This window comes from Lissotriton vulgaris, chromosome 1_1 (genome assembly GCF_964263255.1).
Source record: "Lissotriton vulgaris chromosome 1_1, aLisVul1.2, whole genome shotgun sequence".
NCBI classification, from domain to species: Eukaryota; Metazoa; Chordata; class Amphibia; order Caudata; family Salamandridae; genus Lissotriton; species Lissotriton vulgaris.
Genome location: NC_141685.1, coordinates 591,799,435 through 591,812,094, shown reverse-complemented (window position 1 = coordinate 591,812,094; position 12,660 = coordinate 591,799,435). Strand labels below are relative to the sequence as shown.

The 12,660-nt window shown below is 46.0% G+C and overlaps 1 protein-coding gene across 6 annotated transcripts in view; it reads left to right on the top strand.

Annotated features, from left to right (window-relative positions):
- SSX2IP (SSX family member 2 interacting protein) overlaps positions 1 to 12,660 on the top strand; it is a 632,083-nt gene that overhangs the window by 311,754 nt on the left and 307,669 nt on the right. The gene's annotated exons all lie outside the window — the stretch shown is intronic.

Sequence of the window (12,660 nt, the reverse complement as noted above, 5' to 3'; positions counted from 1 at the left end):
TTAGTACTAAAACGGAACACCACGGCAACGTAATTGTTGCAACAGAAAACGTCTCGATTTTTGGTATTTTGCTGTAAGGCATAGATCTCTGGTATAGGCGCCCTTGTACGTTTAGGCTTCTCTGCAACATTTGACAACCATTGATGGCACCACGCTTTAAAACTTTGAGACCAACAGTGTGGACCAGTATTACAATTGTTTCAAACTTTTCTTAACACTTCAGGCTTTGTCACTGTCCTATTCCTCCCTCCCCTCCTCCCGGTCAAATCATTGGTTGGTAGACTGTGGTTTCCAGGGTTTTACACTCTACCATCTGCTATTCAATCTATACTTGTGCTGGCTTGCTAGGTTATTGCATCAATACAGAGCATGATTCTCTAAGTATGCAGATAACACTCAGTTTATCATCACCAAATCATGCCGTCCGAATACTCCTCACTCTTTAACCAGAACTACCTGATCAATTGCTTGGCAATCACTCCGTGGTAGATGTCCTCCAATATTCTGAAGCTGAAACCTTCAAAAAGGTAGGTCCTCCTTAGCCCTCTCAGTACAAACCCATCCAAGATTTTCAACTTGTGCAAAATGCGGAAGCTCTCCTTTTGGTTGGTTCTGCAAGACGGGACCATATTGCACCCTACTTAACACCTTGGGTGCTTAGGGTTTTCACCGCTGTGCGCTGGAAATTGAGATTTCCCATTGTTTGTGACAAGGTAAACTCGCCATAAGCACAGCCCAGGTAAAACCCATGACGAGTTGACCTTGTCATGAGCACTGAAGAGGCTAGGAACCCTTTGTTGTCCCTCAGTGTATCACAAAATTACTTTCAGAGCCATGATGATTATGCTAAAACCTTTTTATAAACGTTCTCCATTGTTTCTTGCAACAATTTGTTTTATAGCACAATCCCACTAGAAACTTGTCTTCCTGCAACTTAATCCCACCTTCTGTTTCCTCATCCAAAATAGCCTCCTATGGTGACAGTGTTCTTCATAGATATTACAAAAATATGGAACTCGCTACTTTTTGCTTCTATTCCCACAGTCGACACTTAAGAAAACACTTTAAAACCTGGCATTTAATGAATAAACTAGCCCAGACGTTGCTGTTGTGTTGTATTATACCTACAGTGTTGAGGCTTATGCGGTTACAAATAACACCGCACATAACATTACACTGACTTGTACATACATGTATAAAGTCATGAGGCATTCACCATGTGTTTAGATCTGTGGAGCACCAGATCTGCACTCTGTACAGGTTTGCACTTACTCCTCCTCCTCTCTTTCTCTTGCTCTCTTCCCACCCCCCCCCCATCCTCCTCCAGTTGCAGCTCAGTTGGAGCTGATCAATCATGGTTCTCATTCTAGAGGAATATACCCGGTTACCGGGGGTACAATCAAATGTTTTAACCATTCACTTATGCCCCATTGCAATCTGGTGGATGGATAACCTTTTCTGTACACTGATCATAACTTTGATCTGGTGCTATTCTCTCTTTTTTTTTCTTCTTCTTTTTGACCACTAGTTGTCCTTGTGTATTCTAGCAATTGGATGTTATCTTGCAGTCTTTGGACATTGTTGCTCATTTATGAACGATCTCTATTCACATGATTACAATAGTTTTGTCATGGAAGTGGTTGGCTTGCTGATCAATCGTTTCATTGTACAGTGCACTCTGTCTTGAGTGTTGCTTTATAAGAATGTGTATATGATTGAAAGGATTCTACGAGAGTGCACAACAGATGCTGCTATGTAGCTCCATTTTCAGTGTTTTTCAGCGGGTCTTCTCGTGTGTGATGCTTAAGATAACAATGTAGTGACCACATATGCTTTTTCAGTAATTTGGCATTCGTCTCCAGAGGATGACCCTGCCCAGAGCCAGGCTAATGCAGTAAGAATCGCTAACGCTCTACAGGGAGTAGACTCCTCTTCATGTGCGAGCTGCATGTGATTAATAGTAAAGTTAAGTCCCTTGGAATCCTGGTCTGGCACGTTTCAAGACCTATCCCCAGGAGGCCTGGTATATTGCTGGCACACGTTGGATATGATCACAGTCTCAGTGGGCAAGGGTGGCAACATTAGGTAGCCTCACACATATCTATTGCTAGTAGGGATATGCTGAAATGACTCATTTTCCAGCCACAGGAAGAAAGACGGAAAGCATGTTGGGTACAAGATGCAACGTATGAGCTTACATCAAGATGTGTGTTTAATTCCCTAGAGCTCCTGAAAATGAAACACTTTCTCAAGATTTAAGTCTTCCCCACCCCCTTTGTAATTTCAGGTTTGGGCTCGGCTCACTATAAAAAGTATTCAGGTTATGAGAGGGGACCACAACTGAAGAGATGTATCTGGTGATTTGCACGATAACGTTACGTGTTAAAAATGTCCATAATCAACTAGCATGCTGCGTAAAACTTGTCTGATTTTCGGACTGGCTGTGACTGCGATTACTGACTGAGGTGCTTTGCTGAATGTCATGACTTAGCCTAAATACTTCAGTTTGACTCGCTCTCGAGATAGGCTCCCACTACTGTTAAAATCTTTGTGGTTGGTGAAACCATGCCCATTTCAAACCTGGATATTCTAAAGACAAGGCTACATCAATTGAATTCCCAAATCGAAACTGTTTTCGACATGAGGGTGGTGGGCACTGGAAAACTGATTCAAATTTGCAACTCATTAGCTTCACAGAGCAGTGCTGCTTTCTGATAGACATTTCTTCCTGCAGTTTCTTCATCTCATAAATTTCCCTCAGGCGCCAGACTTGGACAAGAAATTTGTAATGGCTCCTCTCTGCGTTATGTTGTGCCACGGCTCCAACTCCACTCGGGTGCCTCCCCAGATGTGGCTCCATGAAGCTGTATCTGATGTCACTTTAGCAGTTTTGTCAGTTCCGGAATTGCATTCCGCTGACTTTTCAGATTCAGAACTTTAATTTGCATAGCCTTTTACGAGAAATGTCTTCTATGAAAACGTCAGTGTAAGACCTTGAATTACTTGGGGTGGGTGACTATCTACCTCGGAAAATCACAAACCTCTAGAGTGGACTCTGTCACCAAATAAACCTCAGCTCAACCCCTTGGTAGCATTGGCACAGAGCACACAGGCTTAACTTAGGGCAGTGTGTAACACATTCAAGCAGCACCTAAACAGTAATAAAGTAAAAATCAACTTAGGAAAATTAAGTAAAATGTAATAAACCAAATGACTCCGAAATGGCAAAAGTCCTATACAGGGGAACCAGAGATATTAATGTCTAAAGTTTTAGGTAGGAAGAGCACCAAGAAGCACAAAGTGTCAATGGTAATCAATGGTGGTGGTAGGATGAAACCTAGGGGAATTTGAGACAAGACAGATAGCCCTGGCCAAATATATTACCTCCCGATTTCTTTTAAGCCCCAATCCACCACAGGATTAGTTTTAAACCTCCCTTGCCCACTCCCCCTAGGACTGCGGGGCGGCACTTAAATATGCATAGGGTGTCTGATGGAGTCCAACAGCAGGGTCCAGTCCAAATACAGTTGTTATTGGTCAGCTGGGTACTTCAGGAAAATACCTCTTGAGGCTTGTTTAATACCTGAAGCTTAAACAGGAGGTCAGCCTTATGACCCTTGGAAATTATTTCTTTTCCCTAGGTACAAGAGGGAACCAATCATGTATTTAAAGCTCTTCTTCTTCAGGTCCTTTAGTGTTCGGAAGTTGCTGCCTGGAGGTGCCTCATTTTTGTCTGCCATGAGCTAGTGGGTGGGAATGACTCCTAGGCATGCTCTAGCTAATGGGGTAAAGTTTCCAGGACCAACCCTAGCCACATCGGGCATTATAAAGATGGTGAACGTCATTGGCCACGCAAAATCTGAGCTGAGTTCTGGGGGTATGTGTCGGGAGACTAATATAGTGATCCTAGTGTCCTCCATCAAACTCCAAAGTCCGGTTTGAAGCAGCTACTATACCTACAATAAACCCAGAGACAGAAGTCTGATAGAACGAAAGCAGGGTTCTTAGTGGCCAGCGATAATGGATACACTAGAATAGTTTTGGCATCCTGTTGCCTTCTGTTCAAGTGTTGAGTGAAGCCAGCAGACCTGTCAAGCAGGACTTAGCACACATGTTAAGAAGCATTGAAAATGCAATAGGTCTTGCCTTTGATTAAGTTAAAGCCATTTGCTTTGCTAATAGTATTGTATAGCAAAGCAAACAGCTTTAACTTAATGAAAGGCGAGACCTATTGCATTTTTAATGCTTGTTTGGTATTGGTTTTTACTGTGCTGTTCGGTGCTGACTACTTGTCTGCTGCATGCAAATAAATACAGCTAGTAATCCAGTAATTTACTTGGCACTAGTTTTTCATGTTAAATAGATAGGCTGTTTCTAGATTGATGATATTAAGTTACAAACCCATATGGCACACTGTTTCCAGTTTCCTGTATCCGATTTCTTCATCAGTACCTCTATTTGGTAACTTTTGGAGGTCTGACTGACCTTTGACTATTTGAGTTTTTACCACTTTGGGTCCTACAGCACCTGCTCATTAGCCTAGCTTGCCAATTGAATACTTTCTACTCTTTCCCTGCCAGTATAGAAGCCAAGCTCATGGCTGTGCACAGTGAGTGACCCATCTATGTGCCATATCCCAGTAGCATTTGTTGGTACATATTAGCTTCACAAAAACTTTAACTGATCGCAAAAGATACTGAGTCTTGCAGTTTCTCTCAGAGTGTAAAAGCGTTGGGATGCACTGGCCATACATTTATCAGGAGATAATACCTGTACTTGCGGTTTGTTTTTTACAGAGTGGGAGGTTAGAAGAAACTGAGGCCTCTGTAAATAGAATTATCTGTTTCCCAAACATCAGAGACTGCACTGTGCTGTAGCACAGAGCAGGAGATGTCTTACTTAACCCACCCCATGTTTTGGCAAAATTTACATTAATCATAAAATCTTTAGTCTATCAATCAAAATGACCAAAAAATTACAACATACATTAAAAACGAGTGTATATATATATATTGCGCAGATCATAGTAAGATAAAAACATCATAAAATGAAAAATTAAGAACCAAATTAATATCCATCATACACTAAAGTGACCTATTGCCTCTCCCGTCTCACTGTAAATTGGCCCGCCAGTCCCCTGCAACAGGGTCCTTCAACCATCCATGTGGGACATGAATGCTGTATGATGCTTCTTTCTGCTTGTATAGAGGATATTTGTATGGGTTGTTTATGATACAGGTGCTCTGGAATCAATTTAGTATTTGCTACAAGTAGTATCTAAGATGAAGGGATGGAGGGAAGCTAGACAGCATATGTGAATTCCAGTTCTCTTCCAGGGCAGTGAAGCGATCCTTTGAACTGGAACAAACATGTGGGTGTTCAAGAGGCGACAGAGAAACCTTTGAAGCTGGGGAGTTAACCACATACCCTTCCCTATTGTTTGCTGGAAAGGCCACTACCCACAGGTTATCAGACCTCTCGCTTAATCTCACCTTCCTGCTAATATCTTGAGATAAAGATCTTGGATGAATCAGTCTTCAGTGAAGTAACCAAAGGGACAGAACTGTCAAGAACTACTAACAGAGCTGACTGTTGAAATGTATGACTACTTCATAGTATAAAGATGGAGCACAAACTTCCAACTAGTGTGCAAGGTGCCTATGCACTTAGAAGGCAGGGCCCGGGAATCTTCCCTGCAACAAGTGTGGGCCAGAGTGTAGTGTGCCAGCGAGGCTCATTAAATAATGCAAGATAATAGTCAGCCATCGGATTTCTATAAATCTGGACGCTTGTCATTCACAATACAAAAACCATTCCTACAGTTACACCAGAATAAAGTGGTTCTTAGAACAACCCCAAAATTCTTGCCTAAAGTAATTTCAGCATTCCACATCAATCAACCAGTGGAACTACCAGTCTTCTTTCCAAAACCACAGACGGTAGCAGAAAGGGCCCTACATACATTAGATGTCAAAAGGGCAATATTGTACTACATAGAAAGAACACAAACTTTCAGAAAAACCAAACAACTATTTGTAGCGTTTTCTCCTACGCATAAGGGCAATCCTATCTCTAAAGCAGGCATTGCCAGGTGGATTGTAAAATGTATACAAATATGTTACTTAAAAGCAAAAAGGACATTAACTATTCCTCCTAGAGCTCACTCTACACGTAAACTAGGGGCATCTATGGCATTCTTAGGAAACATTCCTCTAGATGACATATGCAAAGCAGCAACCTGGGTTACACCGCATACCTTCACAAAACACTACTGTGCCGATGTGCAGGCAACACAACAGGCTAGAGTTGGCCAAGCTGTACTAAAAACTTTATTTCAAACTGTTGCAACAGACACTGGTGACCACCGCTAGGGAGGTAACTGCAGTATAGTCTATTCATAAATGTACCATCTGCAGCCCATATGCCTCGAACGGAATATGCTACTTACCAGTATGCATCTGTTCTTGGCATAGAGGGCTGCAGAGTGGTACATGCCCTCCCAGCCTCCCCGGAAACCTGTGTCTGTTCCAACACTATCTTATTTAGATACACTTACACGGGCATTTCTCTCTGTATTCTATCATACTACTCCATCTAACCCTACTATGGCAAAACAATCTAAGGATGGAGCCGATGCCCATGCGCACTAGCACCCAAAGGAGGAGTCATCAGTCTCGTGACAAAAGACTTCAAGATAAAAACAAGTGCAATCATCCAAGCCCTACACCAGATGGCGATCTATTCATAAATGTACCACTCTGCAGCCCTCTATGCCAAGAACAGATGCATACTAGTAAGTAGCATATTCCTTCCTGCCACCCAGCCGATTCTTATAGCTTTTGGGGCCTGGAATTGTCAAATTGGTTTTTTTTTTATAGAAGTTGTGTTGTTACTATCATTGGCAGCATGGCTGATTATATGATTCCAGGAAAAGATCTCCAAAACATAGGATATCGATTTGCAAATGGAGAGCAGAGGTGGTGTTTGCTGCTGTGGTGCTGCTGGGAGGATCAAAGACCAGTGATGTTTGTTACACACCTGTGGATGTTGGCTCATTGCTCTTGACCTAGCTATAATGTCCCTTTGAACTCCCAAAACCCATAGGTGGCTGTGCTTTTTGCTTGGGTGTGTCTACCTTGAGCCTGAGCAGCACCCTAAGTGCTGCTGTGCTTGACTAAGGCCAGTATTGGAAGCGAGACGTCTCCTAAGAGAGGCAGGGCCGGATATGAGGGGACCGCAAACTGAATCGATTGGTAGCACCCTCGCATCTGAGGCCACTGCTGCAATATGCAGGTAAATCTGGTGGTCTCATCACTTGGGTCCCTGTACGGGTGAAGAAGTGCAACAAGCTAGCAATGTTGTAATACTTCTTATTACAGAGGCGGACATTTGTGTCACTGAACTTGGAGAGCTGCTCACTTTGTGTACCGTTTGCAGGAACGGTCTACAATACATTTCCCCCTGCAGCGCTCATTGCCATAAGTTCTAGATAACCGCCTATGAGCAGTGTGCTTGTATTCCAGTGTTCCATATCTTCATGTAGTTTCACGTGTTGATATGTTAAGAACTTTTTCTTGTGAAGTAGCAGTACTGGCTGAAGATACCATTTTTGGGCGGTGTCCGATTCATTGTTATGTTCTGAGTCTCTGACTCCACGACACTGCCCCGAGTACACTTCAGACTGTTCACCATGTTACCCTGAGAGGCAAGTGCTAAAAAGATTGACTTGGTGCTCAGCTATCAGTGTCCCCAGTACCCCAGGTCCCAGGACATCGGTGGTAAATGGACTCAACCACCTCGGTTGCATAGGACCCCATAAACATGTATTTTCCATAATATTACCTTGTCTCTAATTTCAACCCAGGCCCCTTTTAATTAATGATGCACTCCTATTTTCTTCGTTATTTTAGCATTTCTTAATTTTGGATTCTTTCGTTGTTTCTTTCCATTTTCACATCATTTGGTACCCGGAATGATTTTCAGAATTTCCCAAGACAAAAGAGGAAACTAACCCCTGAGAAACTGGTTATTACTGCGTCTCCCTTATCTAGCTTATTAAAAGAAGCAGCTGCAGCAGGCCTTTCTTTGTAGAGCCTAAGACGGCTGACCCTCCCAACCACGGAAACCATAGGACGTCCTCGCACCCTCTTTGAGCTGTGACCGTCCTGTCCTGGACACGAACGGTTGCTCCCCTTGCCTTCCTCCAGCGAAGACCTGGTATTGTAGCGCCTGACTCTGCTGAAATCTTATCGTAGCGCTGAGTGTTAACCTGTGATTGTAGCGCCTGACTCTGCCTCTGCATTTACTATCATAGCGCTTGAGTGCAGACCATTTCCCATTTAGTAGCGCTTGACTGCACTGTCTGTATTTAAACCATAGTGCCTGGATTGTTAGTGCTTTTCATATCGCCAGCGCGCACTTCTTGGCTGTGCTTGATAAGAGATACTTGATTATTTAAAAGCACCTCCGTTTCCCCTGCTGCAAAGCTTGTTGTTGTTGCTGCCTTGTTGTTGTTGCTGCCATTTTGTGTGCATCCCCTGGCCCTTCCCCCACCTCGCTCCCGCCTCCCGGCTGACCCTCCCACGCTCCGCCCCTATCCACTCTCCACTTAAGGCAGATGTCCCAACGCGCAGCGTCCACGCGCTACGGCCGCGCCGAAGGTGTGCCAAAGGTAAGCCAGTCTATGCCCGTCCGCGCCTAGACCGCGCCCAGCGCCAGACCCCCTGGCCTCTGTTCCACCCACCCCACCCGCATTACATACGACGCCTCCACCCTCCTAGCCCTAAACCCCGGCCGCCTCCCCAACTGCGCCCAAGCCGCTCCTGGACACACCCATGGACCCTTCACATGCAACTCCTGCAAGTATGACGGCACCAAGACCTACTCCTCATCCACTAACACCAAACTGAGATCTGACCCCAACCACCTAAAATGCATCCTGCTCAACACCCGCTCGGTCCACAGACACGCCATCGACCTTTGGAATCTACTAGACACCATCTCTCCGGACGTCGCCTTCCTAACAGAAACATGGATGAACGCCTCCTCAGCCCCAGACATCACCATTGCCATCCCGGAAGGCTATAAGATCATCCGTAAGGACCGCATCAAGCAAACAGGAGGAGGAATCGCCATCGTCTATAAGAATTCCATCCGCATCTCAACCAGCACAGACGTCAACCTCGCTATCACCGAACTCCTTCACTTCCAGATCCACACCGACCCCAAAACCACACTCAGAGGTACCCTCCTCTACAGGCCACCAGGACCCCGCGCACAATTCAGCGAAGACATCACTGACTTCATCAGCCCACACGCCCTCCCCTCCGAGGACTACATTCTATTGGGAGACCTCAATCACAGTCCGACTTCCGAGCCAAACACAGCACTGAGACCGCACTCATCGCAGCAACAGACGACATTCGAACTCTACTGGACAATGGGGACACAGTCGCCCTCATCCTCCTCGACCTCTCCGCAGCCTTCGACACAGTCTGTCATAGCACCCTGTTACAATGCCTCAGTAACATCGGAATCCAAGGAAAAGCACTGGAATGGATCACCTCGTTCCTTGCCGGAAGAACTCAGAGAGTCCGCCTCCCACCATTCAAGTCAGAGGCCACTGAAGTCATTTGCGGCGTGCCACAAGGATCTTCACTCAGCCCTACCCTCTTCAACGTATACATGAGCCCCCTCGCGGCCATCGCACGCCAACACAACCTCAACATCATCTCCTACGCTGATGACACTCAACTGATCCTCTCACTCACCAAAGACCCTAACACCGCCAAAACCAACCTACATGAAGGAATGAAAGAAGTAGCCGAGTGGATGAAGCACAGCCGTCTGAAACTGAATTCAGACAAAACAGAAGTCCTTATCTTAGGTACCTCCCCTCCGCCTGGGACGACTCTTGGTGGCCAGCGGCCCTAGGAAAAGCACCTATCCCGACGGACCACGCACGGAACCTGGGCGTCATCCTGGACTCCTCACTCTCGATGACCAGACAAGTCAACGCCGTTTCTTCGTCTTGCTTCAACATTCTTCGCATGCTCAAAAAAACATTTCGCTGGATCCCCACCGAAACAAGAAAAACTGTCACCCACGCACTGGTTACAAGCCGCCTGGACTACGGAAACACCCTATACGCCGGTACCACCGCAAAACTTCAGAATAAACTACAACTTATCCAGAACGCATCAGCCAGACTCATACTAGACATCCTGCGTAAAGACCACATTTCTGGTCACCTGAAAGACCTCCACTGGCTCCCCGTCAGTAAGAGGATAACATTCCGCCTCCTAACCCACGCACACAAAGCACTTTACGATCTTGGACCCGAATGCCTCAACACACGACTTTCCTTCTACACCCCCCCCCCCCGCCAGCTGTTATGTTATGTTATGTTATGTTCATTAAATTTTTGAGCGCACAGCTGCCCCAGCAAAGGGGCGTCCCGGCGCTCTATCTGAAAGGTAACATAACTAACGGAATCAGACAAAGTAGGGAGTTTTTAATAAGGCAGGGGGAAAAGATAAGTTTTAACAGCTTTCCTGAAAGCAAAAAGATCTTCTAAAGAGCGAATGTGGACAGGAAGCGTGTTCCACAGTTTGGAGGCTAGCACCGTAAACGATCGGCCACCTAATCTGCATTTTTGGAAACGTGGGACAAGTGCTAGATTCTGACCGGCAGAACGGAGGCTGCGTGAAGGGGTGTACAAAGTCAGGAGGTGCTGGAGGATGGTAGGGCTATCAGTTTTAAGAATTTTAAACGCAAAACAAAGAGTCTTAAATTCTATGCGTCTAATTACTGGTAGCCAGTGCAATTTAGAAATTGTACTGCGGGCAGAGCAGAAACGCGGCAAACCCACCAGGGCCCTGGCTGCCGCGTTCTGCACTCGTTGGAGTCGCAGGACTTCCGCCTGGTTGGCGCCCAAAAACAGTGAGCTTGCGTAATCGAGCCTCGATAGTACGCTAGCTTGAATAACCATCTGACGTGTAGGGGCATCAAAAAATTTGAGGATAGGCCTCAAACCACGCAGAATGCCAAAGCACATGGATGCCACCTTCTTAGTATGACACGAGAAGGTTAGTTTGGAGTCCAACCAGACGCCAAGATTTTTAAGTTCAAACACAGGTTTTGGAGGAGGTCCCAGCTCCTCAGGCCACCAGCTCACACCCCACAGATCAGGATGTTTCCCTAGTACCATCACCTCGGTTTTGAGGGCGTTGAGCTGTTAACAGTTGGCTGTAAGCCAACTAGCAACAGCCCTCAAACCATCCGCAAAGTTTGATGCCAGTTGGTCAGAGTCCCCGTTTAGAGCCACCGCCAACTGGGTATCATCGGCGTATGATACCATTGTGAGACCCCAACTCTTCGCAACCTCCGCCAAAGGTTGAACGTATAGGTTGAAGAGAGTGGGGCTCAACGCCGAACCCTGCGGGACTCCTTGGGTGATGGCATGAGGCTTGGATCTAAACGGTGGTACTACTACCTGAAAGGATCGATCCGAGAGGAACGATTGAAACCAATCCAGCGCTTTGCCAGATATGCCAGCCTCACCAAGCCTTCGGATAAGAATGGTGTGGGATACAGTGTCAAAGGCGGCACTGAGGTCTAGAAGGACCAGTGCCGCCGTTTGACCTGCATCTAGTACAGAGCGGAGATGTTCAACCATATATAGGAGTGCCGTCTCTGTACTATGTCCAGGTCTAAAACCATTCTGTGTAGGATCCAGTAGGTGTGCAGAGGCCAGATGTTTTGTTAAGATGTTATTCACATGGGCCTTTGTGATCTTTGTCACCCATGGGAGGAGGGAGATAGGTCGATAACTCTCCGGCTTCAACGGATCCAAACCAGGCTTCTTTATGATGGGCATGACACAGGCAGCCTTCCAGCTAGGTGGAACTGACCCGGTGGTGAGGGATTGCTCCACCAGATGTCGAATAGGAGGGAGGCAGAAGGATGCAGAGTCCAAAAACTGGGCCGGTCTCAAAGGATCATCCGGTGAGCCAGACTTGACCTTAGCCGCTAGGAGACTAAACTCCTGTTCCGATGGTATGGGAAGCGAGGCCAAGCACTGAGAAGTACGCAATGTTAAAGACGTACTGTCAGGATCAACTTTGGGAAAGGAGCAATAGATGGCTCTTACTTTTTCCACAAAGAAGCTGGCTAACGACTCACAGTGAGCAAGGGAACAGATCTCCGTAGTAGGAAGTCTGTTCACTGTGAGTTCCTTCAAGACTTTAAAAACCAGTTTGGACGGATTGGAACTCGCCTGGAACTCCCTAGCATAGTAATCAGCTCGGGCCCGGCATACAGCTCTATGGTATATCTTTACCTTAGCCAGGTAGCATGTTTATAGATCTTTGTCATAGTTCTTCCTCCAAGCTCTTTCGGCTTGTCGGCAGGTAGCTTTAGTGCGCCGAAGTGCCTCCGAGTACCAGGGATTAGGCTGGGAAGATCGATTTCTGCTCCAGCTGGCCGGGATTAGTATATCAAGCGCTTGAACAATCCAGGCGCGAAAGATGTTGTACCCAGTTGCGACGTCATCCGTAAAAGCCAGAGGTGTAGTGGCCAAAAGACGGTGGAAGTCCTCCAGTTTGAGCTTTTTCCAGGGTCGCCTGAAGGATGTTTTATCGGGCTTCCCATTAGTACATG